At 43.1% G+C, this 12190-nt stretch overlaps 2 long non-coding RNA genes across 3 annotated transcripts in view; both read right to left on the bottom strand.

The window, feature by feature from the left end:
* Window positions 1-354: 354 nt before the first annotated feature.
* On the bottom strand, window positions 355-7407 carry LOC126994823 (uncharacterized). Its single transcript, XR_007749641.1, has 7 exons — window positions 7278-7407; window positions 5462-5751; window positions 4631-4804; window positions 3687-3784; window positions 2615-2700; window positions 1588-1738; window positions 355-505 (listed from the first exon to the last, which is right to left on the bottom strand). It is a non-coding gene; the product is annotated as an uncharacterized LOC126994823 (long non-coding RNA).
* A 3923-nt stretch (window positions 7408-11330) lies between these two features.
* The window catches only part of LOC126994821 (uncharacterized), a 22726-nt gene continuing 21866 nt past the window's right edge, over window positions 11331-12190 (bottom strand). For both annotated transcript variants that reach the window (XR_007749638.1, XR_007749639.1), the window contains exons 6-7: window positions 11992-12166; window positions 11331-11370 (exon numbers count right to left, since the gene is read on the bottom strand). This is a non-coding gene — a long non-coding RNA (uncharacterized LOC126994821). The remainder of the gene's footprint in view (window positions 11371-11991; window positions 12167-12190) is intronic.

Raw genomic sequence — 12190 nt, 5'->3', positions numbered from 1 at the left:
ATATCATGTTCCACTCACTCACTGTGTAAGGAATTGTATATATATTGCAATACTATGCAATATATATATATATATATATATAGATATATATATATATATATATATATATATATATATATATATATATATATATATATATATATATATATATATATATATATATATATATATATATATATATATATATATATATATATATATATATATATATATATATATATATATATATATATATATATATATATATATATATATATATATATATATGGCTAACTTATTGCGTGATATACTTATTGCATAGTATTGCAAAAAGTGAGCCATATAGTTTTTCTAAAATAAATACAAAATTATTTTTTTTGTCAATTATTTATTAAATAAATAAGGCACATTTTCTTCACTAAGAGGCTGATTCTGCAGGAACTTGACATCTTGGTGTTCTTTCTTCCAGAGTGTGCAGTGTGCCGCTTGACCAAGACGCCAGAGATGTCCGTTCAGCCATTCAATTCTGCCGAGGGAAAGAAGTCGTGTTAGTCAACTCTGATGACTTGTACTTTTCTCTGTGGACTCTGCTGTAAGCCAGTCACGGAAGATGTGAACTGTATCTGTACTATGAAGTCTTATAAATAAACTTAAGGGCCACACCTATGACTTTATCTTGCCCCAAACCCATTTAGCTAATCTCCGGACACTTTTTTAGATATAATTGACTTAGGTACATTTTTCAGGCTACTTTTAAAGCAAGTTACAGCATTTTTTTTGTTTTCAAGATGTTATTGAGCCGTAAGGTGATATATCTAGTTGCTTTGATCTGGTGATAGTTTTGCACTCCCTCTGCACAATGAACGGTTAAACCACCCATGAAAACCCGGTTAGCCTTCTGTGGCCTTGGGAAACAGTCATAACAGCTTTTCAAACAAGCAAACTGTGGCGTCATTAAGTTCAAGAATAGAGGCTTTATTCAGAAGGTAATTCCTGGTACAGTAAGCAGTATAATCTGACTTACAGTTGACTACACAGACTCTGGAGATAGAGAGCAAAGATCTGCACTCGTAGCTCACCCAAACAGGTCCCAATGTTAGGTACCACATACCCGTAACTGCATATACGTAACCTATACAGAACACTACACACTTCCCTTCAGTACCAGGAGGCTGCTGGGTCCCCACACGCTACAATAATTTCATGTTTAAAGAGAAAGAAAGATGCTTGGCGTGAGAACAGGGTAACTTTTGATATGAATAGTGGCACTGTACGGAAACATCTGAACATGGACCGGGGCTTTCAGAAGGTGCACCCGAGGAGAAAGACTTCACTAGCAGATGCTTGGCGTGAGAACAGGCTAACTATAGCAAGGACAAACACATATCTCTCACCCCTTCACTCTTGTCACCCCTTCCTCACCCCCCACACATCACTCACCCCTTCACTCTTGTCACCCTTCCTCACCCCCCACACATCACTCACCCCTTCACTCTTGTCACCCTTCCTCACCCCCCTATAGCAAGGACAAACACATACTTCTCACCCCTTCACTCTTGTCACCCTTCCTCACCCCCCTCTAGCAAGGAAAACACACACATCACTCACCCCTTCCTTGGTACAGGTGCACATGACACAGGGTGATATGCGCTCGGCTGCCCCGATGTCAATATCAGTCTTGCCGACCCCACATGACACGCGCTCCTTCCACAGCTCCGGGTTGATCCCCGGCAGGTCACGGTGGGACACACGAGGGTTCCTGAAACATCAATGGGATCATCACAGTGTCTGGTTGGTGGGATGAGAAGTTTCCGCCTCCCATGTTGACAAGTTCCAGAGGTCAAAAATGAGGTTAACTGGGTTCTCATGTCTGTGTTTTGGGGTTCCTGGTACAGAGAAAGGGTCAACTACCACTGGGGTCATAAACTCCCCTGTAAATGCCCTGAACTCGTATGAAAGCCTAGTCAAATATGCGTGTTCTTAGGTTCTTGGTACAGAGAAAGGGTCAAACTACCACTGGGGTCATAAAACTACCCCTGGAAGTGCCCAAATCTCCTATGAAAGCCTTGTCAAATATATGTTTTCTTAGGTTCACAGTACAGATGGAGGTTCATACTACCACCAGGGTCATGAAACTACCCCTGGAAATGCCCTGAACTCCTAGGAAAGTCTTGTCAAATATATTTCTTAGGTTCACAGTACAGATGAAGGTTTAAACTACCACCAGGGTCATAAAACTATCCCCGGAAATGCCCCAAACTCCTATGAAAGTCTTGTCAAATATATTTCTTAGGTTCACAGTACAGATGAAGGTTCAAACTACCACCAGGGTCATAAAACTACCCCCGGAAATGCCCCAAACTCCTATGAAAGTCTTGTCAGATATGTTTCTCAGATTCATGGTACAGAGGAAGGTTCAAACTACCACTGGGGTCATAAAAATACCCCTGAAAATGCCTACAACTCATACGAAAGCCTAGTCAGATATATATGTTTTACCTGACTTCTGCACATTGAACGGAAAAAAACACCCAAGAAAACCCGGATAATCTTCTCTGTGGCCTTGGGAAACAGTTGTAATGTGAGCCTGTGACCTTTAACAATACTGACCTAACCCCCAAACAGTCTCACTTACAGGAAGGGGTCAGGAAGGTCAAAGACGGACCGCTGCTCACTCTCCACATTATCACAGTTATCGCAGAGCATCTTGGCAAGCGTGACCTGCAAGAATTACACACGTTAGAATTATTACTTACGACACAAGCAAAGAACTTATTGACAGACTGGTAGAAAACACTCATTCAGACTTACATAGAGATTTAGTATACTTATTAATACACACACTCACACTATATAAGGAAGGAAAGGACTTAGAACTTATTGATAGACTTTGCAAGGAAAAAACTCACACTAACATAGAGATTTAGTAGACATATTAACACACACACACTCACACTATATAAGGAAGGAAAGGACTTAGAACTTATTGATAGACTTTGCAGGGAAAAAACTCACACTAACATAGAGATTTAGTAAACATATTAACACACACACACTCACACTATATAAGGAAGGAAAGGACTTAGAACTTATTGATAGATTTTGCAAGGATAAACTCACTCATAACAATATAGTGATTTAAAATGCCTGATAGAATGTGTTTGATAGATTACGTGTGCTTCAGTATTAGTGGACTTGAGAGGAGGAGGAGGAGGAGGAGGAGGAGGAAAGGAGGGAGAGAGAGAGGAGGAAGAGAGGGAGGAAGAGAAGGTGAGGAAAGAAATGAAGAAAGGTTGAGAAAGGAAGGAGAATACAAAGAAAATAAGAAGAAAAAAAATTACGTATACGATTTGACCGAGACTCACCTCAGGAGAGAGAGAGAGACAGAGAGAGAGAGAGAGAGAGAGAGAGAGAGAGAGAGAGAGAGAGAGAGAGAGAGAGAGAGAGAGAGAGAGAGAGAGAGAGAGAGAGAGAGAGAGAGAGAGAGAGAGAGAGAGAGAGAGAGAGAGAGAGAGAGAGAGAGAGAGGAAGAAAATAAGAGAAAAAATTACATATACGATTTTTTCTCTCTCTCTCTCTCTCTCTCTCTCTCATTACCCTCCATCTCTCTCTCCTTTCCTTCCCTTCCATAATAACAACAACAATACTAGGTAATACTAATACTAATACTAATAATAACAATAACAATAACAATAACAAACCCTCACCGTTATCATTCTCAGCTGTCTCTGTTCACACTTGTCTGAGCCATGGGTGTGTGAGGCATCCACAAATGCAGTGACCTGGTTCATCTGCTCTCGGTAACCTGGGTCAAGAAAGGTCAAGGAGAGAGAGAGAGAGAGAGAGAGAGAGAGAGAGAGAGAGAGAGAGAGAGAGAGAGAGAATATATGTATAAAAATAAAAAAATTTAAACACACACACACACACACACACACACACACACACACACACACACACACAAACTATTTATGATATCAAGACCAACTTAGATAATGGTTAAGTTAAGTTAGGGTGTTAGCACACACACACACACACACACACACACACACACACACACACACACACACACACACACACAGACATTGATATAGCCAAGGTATTTAAGTTATGCAATTGGAAAACTGTCTTAAATATGTTAGCAATAAACCATTACTTACACACACACACACACACACACACACACAGACATAGATATAGCCAAGGTATTTAAGTTATGCAATTGGAAAACTGTCTTAAATATGTTAGCAATAAACCATTACTTACACACACACACACACACACACACACACACACACACACACACAGACATTGATATAGCCAAGATATTTAAAGTTATACAATTGGAAAACTCTTAAAATGTTAGCAATAAACCATTACTTACACACACACACACACACACACACACACACACACACACACACACACACACACACACACAGACATTGATATAGCCAAGATATTTAAAGTTATACAATTGGAAAACTGTCTTAAATATGTTAGCAATAAACCATTACTTACACACACACACACACACAGACATAGATATAGCCAAGGTATTTAAGTTATACAATTGGAAAACTGTCTTAAAATGTTAGCAAAAAACCATTACTTACACACACACACACACACACACACACACACACACACATACCTTTGTTGATGGGCGTGAAGATGATGTCATGGTCGATAAGCTGCCCCCATTGCATGACCATGAGGGTGTAGCGAACATGAGGAGCCGAGACATTGTTGTGCATGTTCGTAGAGATTAGCCGAGGGGAGGGAAGCGGCTGACCTGTGATTGACGTAGCTCAGGGTTTTGATAGACCTGGAAATGGAGGTAGAATACTGGGGTTAATAGTAGTAGTAGTAGTAGTAGTAGTAGTAGTAGTAGTAGTAGTAGTAGTAGTGGCTTAGATAGGCCTGGAAATAGGGGGATAGTTGTTGTAGTAATGGTAGTAGTTGTAGTAGTAGTAGTAATGGTAGTAGTAGTAGTAGTAGTAGTAGTAGTAATGGTAGTATTAGTATTATTATTATTAGTAGTAGTAGTAGTGGTGGTTATAATTTGTTTGTCTATACATATACACTCTCTCTCTCTCTCTCTCTCTCTCTCTCTCTCTCTCTCTCTCTCTCTCTCTCTCTCTCTCTCTCTCTCTCTCTCTCCGCACTTAGTTAATTTTTCTTTCCTTCCTTCCTTCCTTCCTTGCTCTTCTCTTCCTTCCCTTCCCTTCCCTTCTCTTCTCTTCTCTTCCTTCCCTTCCTTCTCACACACACACACACACACACACACACACACACACACACACACACACACACACACACACACAGAATTGATATTACGTAGACCTCATCTAACTTAACACACACACAGACGCACACACACACACACACACACACACACAGACACAACCCCCCCTCACACACACACACACACACACACAGACACAACCCCCAATCACACACACACACACACACACACACTCACCACCTTCATAGGAGGGCCTCAACAGACGACTCTTGGCCCGGAATGACTTGCCGAAGGACGGGAAATTCAGGTTATTGCACCATCCTGTCGCCGTACGGAATCGTGGTGTATGGTCGCAAGGCAGGTCTGGTCGTCACACTCAAACACACTGGGGATTTCCATGATGTCGCTCACGTCAATGTTTGCCAACACTTCCATCAGGTCGAGGACGTTGTTTGGTGACCCGGATTCAGTAGTCCTTCAGCTGGCGGTCAGCTGCGCGTGTTTTTCGTGCCCTTATGCTGCCTGACCTGTGGGATGGAGGGGGAAAGACGGGTCAGTTAGTTGTCAGGTCGTGAGAAATGACCTACGTAATGACTTGACCTGACCTGAAGAATGTTAATAGGAATGAAAATAAGACAGGAATATAAGTAAAATAAGAAAAGAAAATGAAAGAAAACAATAATAATAATAATATTAATAATAATAATAATAATAATAATAATAATAATAATAATAATAATAATAATAATAATAATAATAATATGAAGAATTAAGGAAGAAGAAACAGAAGAAGAGGAAGAATACCAATAAAAAGAACAATACAAAGAATAAGAGAAGAGAAGAGAAGAGCCAGTAGTGGTTTGAGGTCATGTTTGAGGTTTGGTAAATACCCGACTCATTGCTAAGGGTCTGGTAAGTCTGGTAAGGAATATATGGCAGGTCATGTAAGGTAAAATTGTTTGAAGAAGTAACAGGAGGAGGAGGCGGAGGAGGAGGAGGAAAGAAAAATATGGAGAAGAAAAAAAAGTTTGAATGAGAAAATGGAGGAGGAGGAGGAGGAGGAGGAAAAAAGAAAATGAAGAAGAATAAAAAGAGGAGGAGGAGGAGGAGGAAAGAAAATATGGAGAAGAAAAAAGTTTGAATGAGAAAAGGAGGAGGAGGAGGAGGAGGAGGAGGAAAGAAATATGAAGAAGAAAAAAAGTTTGAATGAGAAAAGGAGGAGGAGGAGGAGGAAAGAAAAATATGGAGAAGAAAAAAAAGTTTGAATGAGAAAAAGGAGGAGGAGGAGGAGGAGGAGGAAAGAAAAATATGGAGAAGAAAAAAAAGTTTGAATAAGAAAAAGGAGGAGGAGGAGGAGGAAAGAAAAATATGGAGAAGGAAAAAAAGTTTGAATGAGAAAAAGGAGGAGGAGGAGGAGGAGGAGGAGGAAAGAAAACTATGAAGAAGAAAAAAAAGTTTGAATGAGAAAAATAGGAGGAGGCGGAGGAGGAGTAAAGAAAATATGGAGAAGAAAAAAAGTTTGAATGAGAAAAGAGGAGGAGGAGGAGGAGGAGGAATTAAATATATGGAGAAGAAAAAAAAAGTTTGAATAAGAAAAAGGAGGAGGAGGAGGAGGAAAGAAAAATATGGAGAAGGAAAAAAAGTTTGAATGAGAAAAAGGAGGAGGAGGAGGAGGAGGAGGAGGAAAGAAAAATATGGAGAAGGAAAAAAAGTTTGAATGAGAAAAAGGAGGAGGAGGAGGAGGAGGAGGAGGAGGAGGAGGAAAGAAAAATATGGAGAAGAAAAAAAAGTTTGAATGAGAAAAAGGAGGAGGAGGAGGAGGAAAAAAGGAAGAAAAGGAGGAAGGAGGAGAAGGAGGCTTGTGAGTGCGTGAGTGCGTGCGTGCAGGTGAAAGTCATATTCCGATCCTAACATGAAAAATGAGTGCGTAGGATCACCACAACCTCTTCTAACCCCCACCCCACACACAAAAAATGAGTGCATTCGTGAGTGAGTGCGTGTGTGCATTCGTGAGTGAGTGCGTGTGTGAGTGCGTGTGGGTCAAGTTACTCACGTTTCTGCCACAGCTGCCGTTCGTGTTGCCTCATAATCCCCCAAGCCTTGACACCCGCGCTAAAGCAATCCGTCAGAAGCTCCTCGGCCTCCCGCATAACCCTCGGACTCAACTTCAAGTCCTCACTCCCTGGTGCTTGACCCCTGCCCACCAGCGCTTGCATGAGGTCAGGGGTCACGCGTTGGCCCCCCCAGGTCGGGCATTGCGTCCTGGGGTGTCCGCTTGGGGTCAGTCTGGGTCGGGAGTTAGTCTGTTGCTTCGTTCTGGGTCCTGGGTCAGTTGGTGTGTGTGCTAGAAGGTGTTAGTGGCAGTCAGTCAGAGAGAGAGGGGAACATGTGTTAAGGGAATTGTGTGTATTTACCTTGTTGTATTTACCTAGTTGTAGCTGTAGTTGTAGGCCTGGGCTTTACGCTCGTGAGGTTCCGTCTCCGTATCTATGGAGTGGGTGTGTGTATGTGTGTGTGTGACCTACCATGTGTAAAGGGTAGAGTGTGTTCGGTGTGTGCGTTAGGGTGTGCCGGCAAGCTAGTCTTCGCGGCATCTGTTAATTACACCTGGGACTTCGCTGAACACGCTATACTGTGATTTATACCTGATTTTTAAGTGTTATATTTGTGTTTATTATGGGATTATTATGTTCCAGTGTGTGTCATTGTTAAGTTGGGCTCCATGGCTACACACACACACACACACACACACACACACACACACACACACACACAATCACTAGTCATGTCAGTATAGTTCTGTAGATTTCGATAGGCCTTTTCCATAATGAAACACACACACACACACACACACACACACACACACACACACACACACACACACACACACACACACCAATCACAAGTCATGTCAGTATAGGCCTCCCCATAGGCTCACAAGATGGTCAGAGAAAGAAAAAAATAATAATAATGTCATAGTCAAAGTAGGTCATTGTGTGTATTTGGGGTCATCCTAGGTCACTCCCCCCTCCCCTCCATCCTTCACCCCCCTGTACTGACCTCACTATCATCATCATCATCATTATCATTATATTACATACGTACATATAGATAAGTAAATCTCTCTCTCTCTCTCTCTCTCTCTCTCTCTCTCTCTCTCTCTCTCTCACACACACACACACACACACACACACACACACACACACAGAAATATACACTTAGAAATATTAACCGTTGAAATTAAAATAAAAAAGAAAACACACACACACACACACACACACACACGCCAACACTCACGTGCTTCCCAGAGGTTCCACTCGGAGTCCCTCATGTTGGTGATGTCGCGCCTGGCCCTCTCAATGCTCTCCTGAAGCATCTTGTCGGGAATGATGAAGTTGGGGCTGGCGGTCTTCCACTTCTTCAGGTCCACACCCTTGATATGCTTCCCCTGGCAGGCCATTGGGGCATTCCTGTGTGTGGAGAGCTTGGTTAACTATCGCCTGGTTCTCTGTCTGTCTGCCTAGCTACCCGTCCCTTCCATAACCAAAGACTTTCCCTCATAGTGACAATATAAGAACTTGAGAACATAAGGAGGGTGCAAGAGGCCATTGGGGTGTTCCTGTGCGTGGAGAGCTTGGTTAACTATCGCCTGGTCCTCTGTCTGTCTCCCTAGCTACCCGTCCCTTCCATAACCAAAGACTTTCCCTCGTAATTACAATATAAGAACTTGAGAACATAAGGAGTCTGCAAGAGGCCATTGGTGCATTGCTGTGGGTGGAGAGCTTGGTTAACTATCACCTGGTCCTCTGTCTGTCTGTCCAGCTATCCGTCCCTTCCTTAACCCAAAACATTCCCTCATAATGGCAACACATGCATAGACGTAACACATAGCTCGTCACATAAACACACACACACACGCATCTATCCAACATTCACGTTCTATCTATCTATGTAACTATTTTCAAACAGGCGATCTGGCGCTCTGAGATGCTTAAGAATACAAGCTTAAAACTATCGTAAACACACTTATTAAAACAGCACATACTGACTCATACAGAACCTCATAGTTTGACCGTCATTCTCATACTTACAGGAAGGAATCAGCCTCAGCATGACCTTGGGCTGGACGTGCTGGAGCTTGTCGCTGCTGTCGCAGATCACACGTCCCAGGCTGGTCTTGCAGAGCTCGTAAAGTTGTTCTGAAAGTGTTTATTGAACGTACGTGAGCCAAAAATTGACTTGGTATATCTTTAAACACTATCTAGATATATGTTATTGGTGACGCAGGAAAATATTTAGGTTGGGAATCTTAACCAGGTAGCAGCGACGGGCCAAATTTGTGTCTTTACCGTGTAGCAGCGACAGGCCAAATTTGTGGCTTTACCGTGTAGCAGCGACAGGCCAAATTTGTGGCTTTACCGTGTAGCAGCGACGGGCCAAATTTGTGGCTTTACCGTGTAGCAGCGACGGGCCAAATTTGTGGCTTTACTGTGTAGCAGCGACGGGCCAAATTTGTGGCTTTACCGTGTAGCAGCGACGGGCCAAATTTGTGGCTTTACACTGTAGCAGCGACGGGCCAAATTTGTGGCTTTACCGTGTAGCAGCGACGGGCCAAATTTGTGGCTTTACTGTGTAGCAGCGACGGGCCAAATTTGTGGCTTTACCGTGTAGCAGCGACGGGCCAAATTTGTGGCTTTACTGTGTAGCAGCGACGGGCCAAATTTGTGGTTTTACCGTGTAGCAGCGACGGGCCAAATTTGTGGCTTTACCGTGTAGCAGCGACGGGCCAAATTTGTGGCTTTACCGTGTAGCAGCGACGGGCCAAATTTGTGCCATGATATAACACCCCCCAAAAGATGATACATAAACTGATCACAAATGCTTTGATATATATTATGAAATGGTTTGTATGGATGATGATTTTCCTCATTTTTCTTGCTTAGAAGGACCATTCAGAAACATGGTACCCGCTGTTACCGGGTTAAACACTTCTCTAAACACACACACACACACACACACACACACACACACACACGCACACACACAGACCGATGCTTAATTTACGATGTTTTTGTTTGTATCTATGTATATGATGTTTTGATAGCAATAAATATTTACTTACTAATCTACACACACACACACACACACACACACACACACGCGTACCCTTAGTGAATGAGGAGGGCGGGATGTCGTCCTCATACCAGTAACGATCGCCTCGCCTCAGGTGGTGGAACTGGCGACCAATCAAACAGCCAAACGTGGGCTGACCAGCGCTCCACAGTTTGGCTTTTCCGCGAGTCCACCGGTGAAGAGATCCACATCATCCACATGCCTGGGAGATGGATGAGAGTTACCACATTGTTAGTAGAGGTTGTAGTAGTATTTGCAAGGCATTGTTAGTCTAGTGCAGGATAACAAAGGCCTTTCCCAATGTCTCCATCTTGAAGGGAAAGGCATCTTGTATTCTCAGGGCTAAAAAATATATAAGAAATTGTGTTAACAGAGAAATGTATGGGGGTTAAGATCACAGACTTAAGGCTTTGATACAAGGCTTCCTTACTTATAAATCCCTTGTAGTTTCTTGGTGTTTTCCAGGGCAACGACATCACTGAGGTCTTGGAAGGAGACAGCTTTCAGGAGGCAGCTAACATTAACCTAGGACAGACCTGACCTAACCCACTACCTCCTTGCTATCATATTAAATCCATAAGAACTTAAGACTGTACATAACGGTCTGACAGCTAACATTAACCTGGGACAGACCTGACCTAACCCACTACCTCCTTGCTATCATATTAAATCCATAAGAACTGAAGACCTTACATAACGGTCTGACAGCTAACGTTAACCTTGGACAGACACAGACTAGCCGGAACACACTACAAACACTGCTTTCGGCTTCAGGGACATTCTCTAGTGCAGAACAACATAGGCATTTCCCAACAAGCAAACTGAAGCTACCAATACAAGGCTTCCTTACTTATAAATCCTTGTAGTTTCTTGATGTTTTCCGGGCAACGACGTCACTCAGGCCTTGGAAGGAGGCAGCTGGGAGGCCGCAGAGGTGCCTCCAGCGGTTGTATCCAGCGATGCCGTGGTCACGCCCTGCTGCAGGATCTGTGCCGCCAGGTCCAGGCCAACACCTGATAGATAGATAGATAGATATTGAAAGATAGAAAGAGATATATGACCAGCAATAGGTACACACACACACACACACACACCCACACACACACACACACACACACACACACACACACACACAGAGGATACATGGAAAAAGAAGAGGAGGACGAAGAGGAGAGACGAAGAGGAGGAGGAGGAGGAGGAAAGCAAAGAGGAAAAGATGCAGAAGATAAAGCAAAAGAGGAGGAGGAGGAGGAGGAGGAAGAGAAAGAAGAAGAACAAGAACAAGAAGAAAAAGAGGAGGAGGACGAACAAGAAGGTGATGCAGAAAAGGAAGAAGAGGACGAAGAAGAGGAGGAGGAGGAGGAGGAGGAGGAGGAGGAAGAGAGAAGAAGAACAAGAACAAGAAGAAAAGAGGAGGAGGAAGAACAAGCAGAAGATGATGCAGAAAAGGAAGAAGAGGACGACGAGGAGGAGGAGGAGGAGGAGGAGGAGGAGGGGAAAGAACAACAGACACACGTACACATCACACTAAATACACACAATAAAAATAAAATAATAATAATTCAAATAAAATGAAGAACAAAAAAATATAAAAATCCCCTATATACCCACCCCCACCATACCCCCATACCCACCAGTCTTAGCGTCCTCGAACATCTTGCTGGTCATGGCTTCGGAAATGGCCATGTCCTCGTTCTGGGCGTGGGAGCTGACCATCCCCTCAAGGATCTCGTCGAACTTGCCTCGCTCGTAAAGGTCGAAGGGTGCGTAGAAGGTGCTGGCAATGGGGCGTTCCTTGACCTTCTGACCCTGTGGCGGGGGAGGAAGAGGAGG

Source organism: Eriocheir sinensis, unplaced genomic scaffold (assembly GCF_024679095.1).
Source record: "Eriocheir sinensis breed Jianghai 21 unplaced genomic scaffold, ASM2467909v1 Scaffold887, whole genome shotgun sequence".
In the NCBI taxonomy this organism is placed as follows: domain Eukaryota; kingdom Metazoa; phylum Arthropoda; class Malacostraca; order Decapoda; family Varunidae; genus Eriocheir; species Eriocheir sinensis.
This window is presented reverse-complemented; position numbering and strand designations above follow the sequence as displayed.